We start from the raw sequence: 15,529 nt of genomic DNA, 5'->3' as shown, positions 1-15,529 counted from the left end.
ATATATATATGTGTGTGTGTGTGTGTGTATCTAAAGAGCAGAACCCCATAATACATGAAGCTAACACTGACATAATTGAAGGGAAAAATAAATAAATAAATAATAAATAGATCTAAAGTTGTAGTAGGAGATATCAATTTACCATATACAATAATGTATACTACAGCTAGACAGAAGATTGATAAGAAAATAAAAGACCTGAATGGCACTATGAACCAACTAAAGCTAACAGACACTTGACACAACACCACCAAATACACATACTTTCCAATGCACAGAGGTCATTCTCCAGGTTAGATCATATGGTTAGTTCCAAAAGAAGTACTAATAGATTAACAAGTTGGAAATCATGCAGTGTATCTTCTTTGACCCCACTAGAATGAAGCCATTATCAATACTTGAATGATAACTGGAAATTTCACAAATACGAGGAAATCAAACAACACACTCAACCCACAGGTCAAAGAGGAGATCACAAAGGCAATTATAAAAATATCTTGAAGTAAATGAACAAAATTTAAATGCAACCAAAGTTATAAGATGCAGCAAAGATAGCAGTGAGATACTCATAGATGTAAATGCTTGCTATAAAAAAAAGAGAGGGGGTACTAGGATAGTTCAGTGGTAGAATTCTTGCCTGCCATACAGAAGACCTGTGTGTGACTCCTGGTCTGTGTACTTACCCCCTCCCCCCAAAAAACAAGCAAAGCAAACAAACAAACAAAAAATAAAAGAAATTCAACAAATGTTTCTGCAATAATGGGATACTCACATGGAAAAACAATGAAATGTGACCTCACCATACAGCATACAAAAAAACAGAGAGAGACAGAGATCTCAGAACTTGAGGAAATAGAAACAGAAGAGCAAAGATTGGGAAATTATAGAGATGATAGTGGAGATAAATGAAATTGAGAATAAAGAAACATTAAAGAGCATCAAAGAAGCAAAAGTGTGTCCTTTGGAAAGAGCAATGAAATTTATGAAACTTAAGCTAGACTGAAAAAAAAAAAGAGGAGGCAAATAAATAAAAAATGATAAAATGATAAGAGGTAAATTACCATCAACCCGACAGAAATAAAAAGTAGTCAAAGAGTATACTATGGACAGTAGTAAACCCCAAATTTAACAACCTAGCTGCAATGGAAAGCACTTAGAAAAACACAAACTACCTACACTGACTCCAGAAGAAAGAGAAGATCTATAACAATGAAAGGAATAAAACCAATAATCAAAAAACTCCCATTAAAAAAAGCCCAGGTTCTGCCCCAGCCCGAGGGGGGAGGGGTGAAAGAGGCTGCGGACAGGCGGGCGGGCGCGCGGGCGCGCGGCGGGGGGCGGGGCGAGCGGGTGCCATGGCAACCGCGCAGAGTGGGCGGGCGCGGCGGGCCCGAGCCAGTGACCTGGGAGTAGTCAGAGCCGCGGACGCCTCACCTCCCCGCCGCTGCGCTCGAAGTCAACGAAAACGTCTCCTTTCTGGGTAGAGCGTTTGGCTGTTCATGTTCCGAAAACTCTCTAACACTTTTCCACCGCCTCGAAGAAAGCCCGTTTGGAAGGAAACTCTGTCACACACAGAACTTCAATTCCTTGGATTTGACTTGGCTTTGAGAGTTTCTGGGGTTTTTTTAAGTGTGTGCAAAAGAGATGCTGAAATATGAACGTATGAACGGATGAGAAACCCCAAAACTTTGAAGGGCGCACAGACGTACAAAGAAGACGTTCGGAATCAATGGAGGGAAACCAGCCTCACCTGAATAGAGATACAAATGTTTTCTAATATCCAAATCTAAGTTGAATGCTCAAAGTAACAGTATCATTGAGTTCCAGATTTCCCCACATACCAAGAATATACCGTGTTTACAGAGTTATAACCTTTGAGATTGCATTCCAGGATTAGAAGAGAGACAATATCTTTGCTACGAGGTTAAAAATAGTTACCTGGCTCCTAGATATGTAAGGAATTTGTGAGTGAAATTAGACCAATAACGGCTTTGTGTATTATCTATTCTTCAGGAAAGGAGTCCTGGGTAAGGGAGAATTTGGCCTGCTGATGACATCAGTGTGAATAGATTCACTTTCTTCTATCACTATTGAGCATTGAATGTTTGAAGCTGTAATTAGATCATCTCCCTGGAGGTGTGATGTAATCTAGAGCAGTCATTAAACTGGATTAGGAGATGACATGTCTCCACCCATTCAGCTGGGTCTTGATTAGTTTCTGAAGTCCTATAAAAGAGGAAACATTTTGGAGAATGAGAGATTCAGAGAGAGCCAGAGAAGAACAACATAGCCACGAGAAGCAGAGTTCACTAGCCAGCCACCTTTGGAGATGAAGAAAGGAAACGCCTCCCCTGGAGCTTCATGAAACAGGGAGCCAAGAGAACAAGCTAATAGATGATGCCATGTTCACCGTGTGCCTTTCCAGATCAGAGAGAAACTCTGACTGTGTTTGCATGTGCCTTTCCACTTGAGAGAGAAACCCTGAACTTCATCGGCCTTCTTGAACCGAGATATCTTTCCCTGGATACATTTGTTTGGACATTTCTATAGACTTGCTTTAACTGGAACATTTTCTCAGCCTGAGAACTGTAAACTAGCAACCTATTAAATTCTCCTTTTAAAAAGCCAAAAAAAAAAAAAAAAAAAAAGCCCAGGTTCTAAGAAATGATGAATATGCAACTAAGTGATGATATTGTAAATTACCAATTATATATCTTGATGTTTTAGTTTACTTGTTAAATTTTTTTAATTAATAAATAAATTTTTTTAAAAAGCCCAGGCCAAAAATTAAAATAAAGAAAGAAAAATTTAAAAAAAGTAATGAAAAACCCCTGGCCAGATAGCTTCACTGGTGAAATATACCAAAAAATCCAAACTACCAGTCCTGCTCAAATTTCTCAAAAAAAGTTATGCACAGGCAACACTTCCTAACTCATTGTAAGAAGTCAGGATCACTCTAATACAAAAGACAGATAAAAACATCACAAGAAAATTATGGAACAGTATCCCCCTTATGAATATAGATATGAAACTCTCAACAAAAATACTCTAAAGAGAATTTAATAGCACTTTAAAAGAACTATTCACCACAATCAAGATTAATTTATCCCAGGTATGCAAGGGCGGTACAGCAAAAGAAAATCAGTAATTGTTATACATCACCATAGAAGGAAGAAGAAAACAGATGATTTAAACAAATGCAGAAAATTCACTTCACAAAATCAAACAAGCTTTCTTGATAAAAACACTCAGAAAACTATGAGTAGGAACTTAAAATGATTAAAGGTCATTTGAAAAGCCCAGAGCTAACTTTATACTGAAAGGTGAAAGGATGAAAGCTTTTCTTCTAAGAGCAAGAGCAAGACAATGATGTTCACTGTGACCAATGATATTTAACGCTATACTAGAAGTTCTAACCAAAATAAATAGGCAAGAAAAGATAGGCAGATAAAGTGTTTCAGTTTGCTAAAACTGCTGGAATGCAATATACCAGAAATGGGTCGCTTTAATAAAGAGGATTTATTAGTAGTAAATACACAGCTCTAAGACCAGAGAAATGTCTGAATTAAGGCGACACTTAGACTCTGAAGACAGGCTGTTGGCATCTGGAACATCTCTGTCAACTGGGAAGGCATGTGGGGGGTTCTGCTGCTCCCTGTTCCCAGTTTTTTGCTTTCAGTTTCTGATTCCAGGGTCTCTGTTAGCTTCTCTGGGGTAAATTCTGGATTTCTCTCTTACTTTACAATCTCCCAGGGAGTTTTCTTTTGTGAGTGTCTGTGCATTCTCCAAAATGTCTCTCTCTTAAAGGACTCCAGTAAATGGTTGATGGCCCACCTTGAATGGGTGGGGTCATATCACCTTGGAAACAATCTAATCAAAAGGTCACATCCAACAATAGTTTTGTCCCTACAAGACTGGATTAGAACATGGCTTTTCTGGGGTACATAACAGTTTAAAAACAATACAAAAAGGAAATAAAACATATTCAAATTGGTAAGGAAGAAATAAAACTCTCACCATTTTCATGTGGCATGATACCATGTATAGAAAATTTTGAAAAATCCACAATAAAGCAGCTATCTCTTAGAGATAATAAACTAATTTAACAATGTCTCAGGATACAATATCAACAAGTAAGTTCAGCAGTGTTTCTGTACTCAAATAATGAACACTCTTGAGTGGAATATTTAAAAAGTTCCAAATAAAATAGGAGCCAAATTAATCATATGTCTAGGTTGGAATTAAAACAAAAGTGTAAATGACTTATACACAGAAATTGCAAAACATTGCTGAAATGAATTAAAGAAGACTTAATTAAATGGAAAGACATTCCATGCTTATAGGATGGAAGACTAAATATTGTTAACATGTCAATTCTACCCAAAATTATTTGCAGATTCAATGCAATCATTCAACAGCTTTCTTTGTAGAAATGGAAAAGCTAGCCATTAAACTGATAGGGAAGTCATATAAAGGACCCTAAATAGCAAAACCTACTTTAAAAACAAGAAGGATGTTTGAAGACTAGCAATTTCTAATTTTAAAACTTATTATAAAGCTATAGTAACCAAAACATCAAAATATGACACAAAGGCAAACATACATACCAATGGAATTGAGTTAGGAGTTCAGAAATCAAACCTCATGTCAATGGCCACCTGGTTTTGAAAATGGTCCCAGATCTACTCAGTTGAGAAAGAACAGCTTATTTAACAAATTGTATTGGGGATCTGGATATCTATAGGCAACAGAATGAATATGGACCCCAACCTCTCACCATATACCACAATTAACTGAAAAAGGATTAAATAATATATATATATATATATATATATATAAAACTTTGTTCGAGATTGCCATAAGTATTAAAAGAAAAAAAAACACGTCCTTAATATAAATGAATGCATTTCTACAACTGCAAACCCATTATATTATTTTTTAATTTTTTTGTCATTTTATAATGTGAACCCATTTTAAGTAAGACATTTTGTAGAATTTATTTTTGTGTGAAATGTGACGGTCTGAATCACACTTGCATTTCAGTCTGATTTCTGGACTCCTTTATAAGCAGAATGAAACAGATAAAGAAAGAGACAGATGAAGCTGGAAGTTTCTGGAACCCAGAGGAGAAAGGAATAAACATAGCCATGCGCTTTTTTGATGTAACAGAAGAGTCAAAGATCAAAGACCCCCTACAGCCAGCCCCAGAATGCCACAGGTAGGAAAGCATTACCTTGCTGATAACTCAGTTTGAACTTCTCCCAGCCACAAAACTCTGACTCATTCAATTCCCATAGGATGAATATTCCCATTTCAATAGCAAGAAATTGGAAGGAAAACGGGACAATTTGGAAACCTGACAGGATGGATTCCATTAGATTTCAAGGTCAGAGAGTCACTGTAAATTGATGTTTACTCTTCAGAGTCTGATGGAGTGGCAACCCCACCCCTTCCAAGCCTTTGCATAACAGTGCTGCTTCTGGGGGCACAAAACACGCATCTACTTCCAGAATCCCTTTTACTGCTCTATAGATCACTTATCTTGAAGGACTACAGAAAGGGGATCATTGCCAGAAAAGAGCACAAAATAGACTGGTGTGAAAAGAAAGCCCTATGAGACAAGTTCAACTGTGTCATAGAAAGAGGTAGGAAATTAGAAGACAAGACAATAAAAGCCTATTGACTGAAAGAGAGCAGATTAAGAAAGGAGTGGAAAAAATTTTGAGCAATGTTTCAGAGATTTGTATGATAGCACAAAGTGAAGAAACATATGCATCATGGGTGATCTAGAATAAGAGAATAGAAAAGGGACAGTAAGAATATTTAAAGAAATAATGGCTGGAAATTTCTCAACTCTTACGAAAGACATCAATAAACATGTCCAAGAAGTACAACATACTCCAAACAGAATAAATTCTCATAGACCTACTCTAAGACATGTACTAAGCAGGATTTCAAATGCTAAAGAAAAAGAGAATCCTGAAAACAGCAAGAGAAATGAGAATCATCAAATAAAGGGTAACAGCAATAAGATTAAGTATTGATTCCTTATTAGAATCAAGGAGGTAAGAAGGCAGTTTTATGTAATATTTAAGACAGTGAAAGAGGAAAATTGCAGTCAAGAATTCTCCACCAGGAAAAACTGTCCTTCAAAAATGAGGGGGTGTTTAAAATATCCACAGATAAACAGACACTAAGAGATTTCATCAAGAGTCCTGCCCTACAGACCAAGGTAAATAAGACCAAAATGTAAAGGATTATATTGTCTGTGTTTCAAAACTTCAAGTTCTGTATGAGACCAAAGGAAGAGATGTTTATTTGGTGCAAAATTTACATTTTTTGCAGCACACTATCTTTTGTGCTTTTGTATGCTCAGTTTATCCAAATACCATGATTACATGAAACCTTGAAAAAGGAGTGAGATCTTGGTTTGAACAGAGAAGAGTGATGCCTAATATACCTCAGAATAATCTAGTCAGAAGATTAAAAGTTATTTGCAAACTCCTCTTGAGGACCTGGGAAGAAAGGTGGAAATATTAAACTTCTCCAGTTGGTGAAGGCCTGATATTCTTGCAATCATTTGGGACTGCCAATTTGATGATTCAGGGTCTCAATCCTGGAGCTTCCCCTTATGAAACTTATTCCTGCAAAGGAGAAGCTTAGCCTATCTAAAATTATGCCTAAGAGTCACTGCAGAGAACCATTTCTGTTGCTCAGATCTGGCTTCTCTCTCAAAGCCAAATCCTTCGGTAAATCCACTGCTTTTTCCGGACATGGGACATGACTCCTGGTCATGGGCTTGGGCCTGGTATTGTGGTATTGAGACAATACCAAAAGAAGGAAGATAAATGAAATGAAATGAAAGTTCAGTGGTTGAGAGATTTCAAATAAAGTTGATAGGTCATTCCGGAGGTTATTCATATGCATTATATAGATAACTCTTTTTTGGTTTTTAGTGGATTAGAATATCTAGGAGGAAATACCTGAAACTGTTGAACTGTAATCCAGTAGCCCTGATTCTTGAAGACAATTGCATAACTCTATAGCTTTACTTGTGACTGTGTGATTGTGAAAACCTTACATGTAACACTCCCTTCAACCAGTGTATGTACAGATGAATAAAAAAATAAGGACAAAAATAAATAAATAATAGGGGGTAAAGGGTATGAGATGTTTTAGGTGTTCTTTTTCATTTTTATTTTGATATGTATTTTTAAGTAATTAAAACATTCAAAACTTGATTGTGTTGATTAATGTACAACAATATGATGACATTTTGAAGCTGTAATTGTTCACTTTTGGGTGATGTTAGACTATGTGAATATATCTCTATAAAATTGAAATAAAGAGTCCTGCCCTATAAGAAATACTAGAGGAAGTTCTGCAGCCTGAAAGGAAAAGACAAGAGAGAGAGGCTTGGAGTAGAGGGTGGAAATGAAGGTTATCAGTAAGTGTAACTAAAAGGGTAAAAAGAGAGACAAAAATAGGTTATGACATAAAAACCAAAAGATAAAATGGTTGAGATAAGTATTAATTTTAAAAGAAATAACAATGAATGTTAATGGACTAAACTCCCCAAACAGAAAACCAGAATTGATTTTATAAGGTATGGTCCATCTATATACTGTTTACAGGAAACTAAGCACAGACCCGAAGACATTATTCTCAGTTAAATAAGCCTACACAAAGGACAAATACTTTATGATTTCACCGTTATGAACTAGTTGTAATAAGCAAACTCATAAAGTTAGAATCTAGAATGAGTTACCAGAAAATAGATTGAGCTTAGAGAATGGAGAGTTAAAACTGTACAGAATTTCTATATAGTCTTTTGACAAAGATTTGGACATGGACGATGGTGATGGTAGTATATTACCATGAGTGTAATCAACAGCACTGAACTATATAGGTGAATTTGTGTAAAAGAGGAAAGTTTGGGATTTTACTGTAATAAAAATTAAGATAAAACATTAGACTGTACTGCCTGTTGAACTCTTTTAGACGACCGACTATATTAGAACATAAGAATGTTCTTTTATGGGTTATAATAAATATGTGATAACAATACACGGTAATTAATAATAGAGTGGCATATGGGAAAAATACACTGAACGTAAACAATGGATGCTATAACTAGTTTAATAAACTTTCATCCTTTGTAACAAAGGTTAACTGCTGTTAAAAATTAGCACAATTGGAAACTCGCGGCTCGACTGCTTACCCCGGGTCTGAGACAAGCCGTGCTCCAGCCAAGGCGTCCTCGGGGCCGGGGTGAGGGTGTTGCAGGTGTGGTGGGAGGACCCCAAGTGCCCCAGAAAGCAGGGGGAGAAGGAACGTGAGCCCGGCTGCCCAGATTGGCTTCCTGGACCCGGTCCTGGGCGGCCGAGCGCGGGCGGCCGATGGGAGGATTGAAAAGCGGGAAGACACAAAGGCAACAGAAAGTCTCCGCGGCGCCCTAACAAAGTGCCCAATCCCCAGGCTCGCCGAGGAGGCGGGGGGCCTGCCGGAATCGCGGAGCTATGAAAGGAGGACTGAGCCGAGCCCGCGAAGGCGGTGCCAGCAAGCAGGCAGGCAGGAAGGACGGACAGAGCAGGAGGAGGAGCCGAGGCGGCGGCCAGGGCGGCAAAGTCGCCCCTCCTCTCCCTGGCGCCGCGGAGTGGGGAGGGGGAAGATGGGGACCCACACACCTCATGGCATCATCTTCGGCTGCCTGGACGTCCGGGATACCGGGCGCGCGCCGCCCAGGTCCACGGCCTGGCACGATGCCGCCTACAAGTCGGTGTGGCGGGGTGTGGAGGCCAAGCTACATCTAACCCGTCGCCCTTCCCCACCCTGCAAGCCTAGGGCATCCGCCGGGTTCAGATCCGGAGCCTCTGCTGCAGCCTCAGCTACGTGATCCGGGGCGTGGCCATCAGGGAGAGTCTCAACCTTAGCGGTTGCTACAGCCTCACCAACAACGGGCTGGGCCAGGCTTGGTGCAGATCAGCTCTCTGCGCGCCCTCAACCTTAGCCTGTGCAAGCAGATCACCATCAGCCGCCAGGGCCACATTGCCCAGGACCTCAAGTGTCTGGAGGTGCTGGAGCTGGGTGGCTGCAAGCAACATCACTAAAACGGGCCCCTTGCTCACTGCCTGGGAACTGCAGCGCCTCAAGAGCCTTAACCTCCGCAGCTGCCACCACCTCTTGGACATGAGCATCGGGCACCTGGCCGACATGAAGCACAGTGCGGCTTCCTGGGCCTGCAACAGTCACAGAGCAAGACAGCCAGAAGTGTCCTTAAGATGTGTCCTTAAAGCACATCTCTCGCGGGCTGATGAGCCTGAGGCTCCTCAACGTCAGTTTCTGTGGGGGCATTTCGAACTCAGGCTTCCTGCCCCTGTCGCATATGGACAGCCTACACGACCTTAGCCTGCGCTCCTGTGACAACGTCAGTGACGCAGGCATTATGCATCTGGCCATTGGCAGCTTGCGCTTATCAGGGCTGGATGTGTCCTGTGCAAGGTGGGGGACCAGAGTCTGGTCTACATAGCTCAGGGGCTGGAAGGCCTCAAGCCCCTCTCCCTCTATTCCTTACACATCAGTGATGTTGGCAACAACTGCATGGTGCCACAGGCAGGGTGTGTGCTTCACAATCAAGGGCCTGGAGTTGACCCCTGAGCACCTGAGCCAGGTCACTGCGATCCACCTGTATGGCTGTACAGGAATCTCCAAGAGCGACCTGGAGAGCATTATGCAGTGCCCTGCCTGAAGGTACTCAACCTGGTATGCTGGCAGATGACGGAAAGTGAGATGATCAGGTGAGGGCAGCAGCTCCAGCTTCCCTTGTCCTGCCCTCTTCATCCTCCCTCCCTCATCACCACCACTGCCCCTTCCTCTCTCTCCTTATATAAGTATATATAAATCATTGCAATGGATGGGATGGGGCAAAGACAGGAAGCCTCAGGTTCATTTTTCCTCCCACCTCCAGCATCCATCCCTACCAAGTGCCCATTCTCATCCCATCTGGGGATAGAAACCAACTTGACCACATCACTCCTCTGATACTGTAGCCTGATCCTCTCTGCTTTCCCCTGAGGATGGAAAGATGAACTCAGCTACTTACCCACTCCTCTCTGCAGGGAAATGGAGGACTGATACAGCTACTGTTTGCCCACTGTGATGCATTTGAAGATCAGAGGAGAGTGACTAGGCCTTTCAACCTAGGAAGTAGAGGAAAATGTCTGCCTTCACTTAAGCTTTCATTTGAATACTGTGATCTGGTTTTTATTTTGATGTATATAAAAAGCAAACCCAACTACAATAGCCATTTCATCCTTCCAGTTTTATGACTAGGCCTCGTCTCTTCTCATCACTTCTTTTACCAAACTCTGATATTCATGCTCATTTAATTGTTATCTTTTTTTTTCTTTTGCGTGGGTAGGCACTTAATTGTTATCTTTTATCTTTTTTGGAAGGAATTTAAAATCACAGTCTTTTTTAAGTACCTTTTTTTTGCTGCTGAAAATATTCTATGTGTGTGTGTGTGTGTGTGTGTGTGTGTGTGTGTGTGTGTGGCTACCTCGTTTTAGTTTACTTTTTTCTCTGAAGCCCTGGAATTCTGCAAGAGAGATATTTTGACACTGCAACATTTTTGTGCCTAGACTGGAAGCCTGTCCTTTGGGTTTGTACATCTTTTTTGTTTTGGCTTCTTCCTGACCATCATCCATCCAGTGTTGTCCCACTTCTACTTTCTGGCTATAATTTTCTTCTTATCCTTTGGGATTTGAGGACCCAATAGTGTTTCTAAATCTTGACTCAATTTATAGCACAAATATGTGGGAGAAATAACAGTTGAATTCTTTTTTTTTTGTTTGTTTGCATGTTTGAGATGCAGATTATGTCTTGAAGGTGGTTATTATATATTGAAACTCCACCTTTCCTCACTGTTCTGGTTTGCTAGCTGCCGGAATGCAATATACCAGAAACAGAATGGCTTTCAAAAACAGGGAATTTAATAAGTTGCTAGTTTACAGTTCTAAGGCTGAGAAAAATGTCCCAATTAAAACAAGTCTATAGACATGTCCAATCTAAGGTGTCCAGAGAAAGATACCTTGGTTCAAGAAGGCCGATGAAGTTCAGGGTTTCTCTTTCAAGTGGAAGGGCACATGGCAAACACAGTCAGAGTTTCTCTCTCATCTAGAAAGGCACATGGTGAACATGGTCTGGGTTCCTCTCTCATCTGGAAGGGCACATGCTGGCATCTGCTAGCTTCTTCTCCTGGCTTCCTGTTTCATGAAGCTCCCTGGGAGGCATGTTTCTTCTTCATCTCCGAAGGTCTCTGGCTCATGGACTCTCTGTCCTCTCTGAATCTCTTTTATTCTCCAAACTGTTTCCTCATTTATAGGACTCCAGAAATTTATCAAGATCTGCCCAAATGGGTGGAGTCATGTTGTCACCTAATCCGGTTTAACAACCACTCTTCTTTAAATCACATCTCCAGGGAGATGATCAGATTACAGTTTCAAACATACAGTATTGAATAGAGATTATTCTGCCTTTACAAAATGGGATTTAGAATAAAACATGGCTTTTCTAGGGGACATACATCCTTTCAAATCAGCACATCCCCAGTTTCTGGTATTTTGAATTGGGTGCACCCCAGCACTCACTTCCCTCTAGGCATGTGCACCTATTGGTGAATGGGTGTTTTTGAGGCATCACATGGAAAACATGGTGCAGTCTATTTCTTCTGGTTTGGCAGAGTCACCTAATCCATCTACACAGTAGATATATTTTTGTATTCATATATAACAATTTGCAACTTTCTATAAAATTTTAGTATACTTGGTTTTTATTTTCTTAAAAGAAAATTGAGAGGAGAAAGTAAAAATAATTGCTGAGAATTGTAATTTTTAATTTATTAGAAAAAGTGGCTAAGGGATGCATGGGTGGTGGTGCATCAGTGGTAGAATGCTCACCTTTCATGTGGGAGACCTGGGTTTGATTCCCAGACCATGTACCCAAAATAAATAAATACATAAATAAAAAGTGGCTAAAGTTGATTTTCTCTAATCATATTTAGTTCAGATGTTTGTCTTATGAATTTTTCATGATAAGCATCAATGAAATCAACTTTCATATAGACTTAAAAGTAACTCTTAATCTGTTCACACTCCAGAATTTTAGGAGAGAATTTATTGGTTTGGTTAAGGAACTTAGAAAACGATAATCTATGGTGAACTTTTGTTAAAGCAATTTTTGTTTTCATCAGTGAGTTTGTGATGCTAAGACAGGATTATTTGAAGATTGAAATGCCAGTATGGATTTATTTGACGGAGGTAACCTTGGTTTAAGCCAAGTGAGAATCTAAAGGTGATTTTCTGAGTGAATGCCTCCTTAGCAGTTACTGTTAACTCCTTGTAAAATCAGTATGAGTAAGTTTCTCTTCTCAAGATATATAATTCACAAGATGTATACTTATTTGTACATAGTTGATTCTTACCTTTTAGTTAATTCTCAATAACTCTGTCCTGTATTGGAGTGTTTAGCCCATTTACATTTAAAATAATTATCAATGGGTTATTTTCAATTTATGCCACCTGTTTACCATCCTTCTGTATTCTGTATTGAATTTTTAAAACATAGCTCTTTTTATTACATTGTTAATTAATACTTTAAGGGATAAAATTCACATTACTAATTTATCTTGGTGTGGTTACAATTAATATTATGTTGCTTCACATAAAGTGTAAGAGCCCTAAATTCAAATTCTATTTACTCCTTGTAATTTCTGCCATTGTGCCATTTATTCTAGTCTCATATAAATCAATATTAAAATCAATGATATCAATAATAAAATACAATATTGTTATTTTTGTCATGTATGCTCAGTCATCTTTTGCAGAATTTAAAAATATTTCTTGTGCCTGGTGCTCTTCGTTTCTTTGGCCTGATTTTTTTCTTAATTTTTCTTCTGAATATCATTTATATCTATCATATCATACATTTTTCTCCTGATATCATTTTTTTTTTCCTGAAGAACTTCTGTTGCCTTTTCCTATACTGCAGGATTTTGGCAATGAATTTTTTGAATTCTCATTTATCTAAAATGTCTCCATGTCAGCCTTTTTTTTAAAGAGTATTTTTAATAGATGCAGAATTATTTTTCCTTATAGACTTTTTTTGTCTTCAAGGCTTATGGTTTGTGATGAGAAGTTTGCCACAATTGATATGTTTTTCCCTGCAGGTAATGTGTTCTTCTTGCTCCATGTGGTCGTTTAAAGTGTTTCTTTATATAGTCCATATTTTGCAGCTTGACAATAACATGCCTAAGTGCGTTCCTGTGGGTGTGGGGAAGGGTGCTTTTCTGTGTCTGTGTGTGACCATTTGTTTTGGTTCTTCAGATGTAATAGATGTTTTTCTCCAAATTAAAAAAAACCAGTCTACATTTTCTTGTATTTTATTGATTCACTTAGGCTATGTTCTTGTTTGCCTAGTTTTTTCAGTTTGAAAATATTTTATTGATCTGTCTTTGAGTTTACTGATACATTCCTCTATGGCTCCAATCTGCAGATTAGTCTTTTAACCCTTCCAGATAATTTTTTATTGCAAGTATTTTACCATTCTTTTCTGGATCATCTTGAAAAATGTTTATTTTAACTACTTTATTAATAGTTTACATTTTCTTGCTTTATTGCTTGTCCAGTTTTATTAGGGTTTGGATAATGTTGCCTTCCTTTAAATGTTATTCAATTTTGTTCTGGCAGGCAATAAATTGCTCAGTGCCTTTTAAACTGCTACCATTATTTTTTTCTTTGATAAGAAAGTTCTTTTTGTGTTTTTTTTTTCTTAATCTTAAGGTACAGCCTTCACTCCATGGGCAGGATCTTTACTTTAAATTTGTGGCTTTTTTGTGTCAACTTCATTCCTGAGTCAATCATATTCTTCATAATATCTGGGACATAACTCCAGTTCCTCCCAGACCTTCATGAACTCTGTAGTTACATTCTGCTTTTAACCCTGTAGCAGCATATAAACATTTTTAGTTCCCCTGCATATTTGGAGCCCTGTTTTCAGCCTAGGACCTTCAAGGAATCACCATACAGACATTTAGTGCACTTCCTTCTGTTCTCTGTCTTCAGTAGCATATCTTTAGCTGCTGGAACCTCCAATTTCTTTCTGTTCAGTTCTGCAAGACCAGACATTTGTACTCTGCTTACAGTCTTTATTTTCCTGCTCAGCCATCTAGAAAGACAGGGTAAGCACAATGTTCTTCTCATGTAATTACAGAATCTCACTAATAACTGATCTTCGAGGCCTGTTGTCCAGTGCCTGAGAGCAATTGCCATGTGCATTTTGTCCAGGTTTGGAGGTATTTATGATTGTTATGGAAATTTTTGTGCCACTTTTTCATGGCAAACACCAATGTCTGACCAGAGATATTAAATCTCTTCTTATTTAAATGATGATATAGATTCATATCCTAGACATTACTTCTTTTCTGATGTTTATGTCTCTCTCTTCTCATAGATTATTCTTCCTGTGCTTTTTGTTGGGGAAGGGGGTTATTAAAAATAGTTTTATTTCTTTTTTGATAAAGAAAGTTTTTGGCTTTCCAATTCTTTAATGCTATTTCAATTTCATTATTTTTATTTCCTCTACTTTTTTAGGCTGACCTTATTGTTGTTATTCCAACACTTTCTTATAATTAATTTTATTATTTATATTATTTACTTTTTTAAGGGTACAGGAATTTGATATTTCCATTATTTATCTAAGAATCATTTTATTTTTACTTTATATTCAGTGATATGCATGACTTATATTGGTATCCATTATATAAATAGTCTAGAAGCAAATCGCTATTTCCCATTTAATCAAGAATAGGAAGATTGTATTTTCAGCTTTCTTTTTAATTTTCAAGTTGACCAGTTTGGCCAGTTCTTATATTTCGAATAGTAATTTTAAATTAAAAAGTTTTTTTTCAGAGATGTGATACCTCTATATTAAATATGTAAATTTATTGAAATGTTTAGATTAATTGTAATGAATTTGTATAAATGAGTCATAGATGCTGAGAAAGTAAGTTTCAAATGTTGATATGCAATTTTAACCTCCTCAATTATATTATTCGCTTACTAAAATTCTGAAATGTGTTGTGCTTGTTGGATTGATTACACACAGGTTGTGTTATTTTCAAACACACAATGGCATTTTATTCATTTATCCAGTAAACATTCTATTGAAAACCTGAAATATACCAGGCATTGTCTATATAGTGTAGCAAAATAATAAAAGTTTTGTTCTCTTGGTTCTAGTTTGAAGAAATTGAAAAATATACAGAAATGAGTGATATGCCATGTTAGAATGTGAAAAGCACTATTTCTAAAAAAAATGTGAAATAGAATAGTGGAAGATATATTCTGGCACAAGGGCATGAGGAACCAACTGGAATTAGTGTGGTCAGGTCAGGGCAGACCTCAATGAAAAAGTTGGCAATTGATCAAGGACTTGAAGAACAGAAAAATTAGTCACACAGGTACATGAAAGG

The 15,529-nt window shown here is 38.2% G+C and overlaps 1 pseudogene; it reads left to right on the top strand.

Moving 5' to 3' along the window:
* Positions 1-8,411: 8,411 nt before the first annotated feature.
* Positions 8,412-10,827, top strand: LOC143650880 (F-box/LRR-repeat protein 14-like; annotated as a pseudogene).
* The last annotated feature ends 4,702 nt before the right edge of the window (positions 10,828-15,529 follow it).

The sequence above is a fragment of the Tamandua tetradactyla genome, chromosome 11 (genome assembly GCF_023851605.1).
Source record: "Tamandua tetradactyla isolate mTamTet1 chromosome 11, mTamTet1.pri, whole genome shotgun sequence".
NCBI lineage: Eukaryota > Metazoa > Chordata > Mammalia > Pilosa > Myrmecophagidae > Tamandua > Tamandua tetradactyla.
The sequence above is the reverse complement of the archived record's forward strand: the minus strand, read 5'-3'. Positions and strand labels throughout refer to the sequence as shown.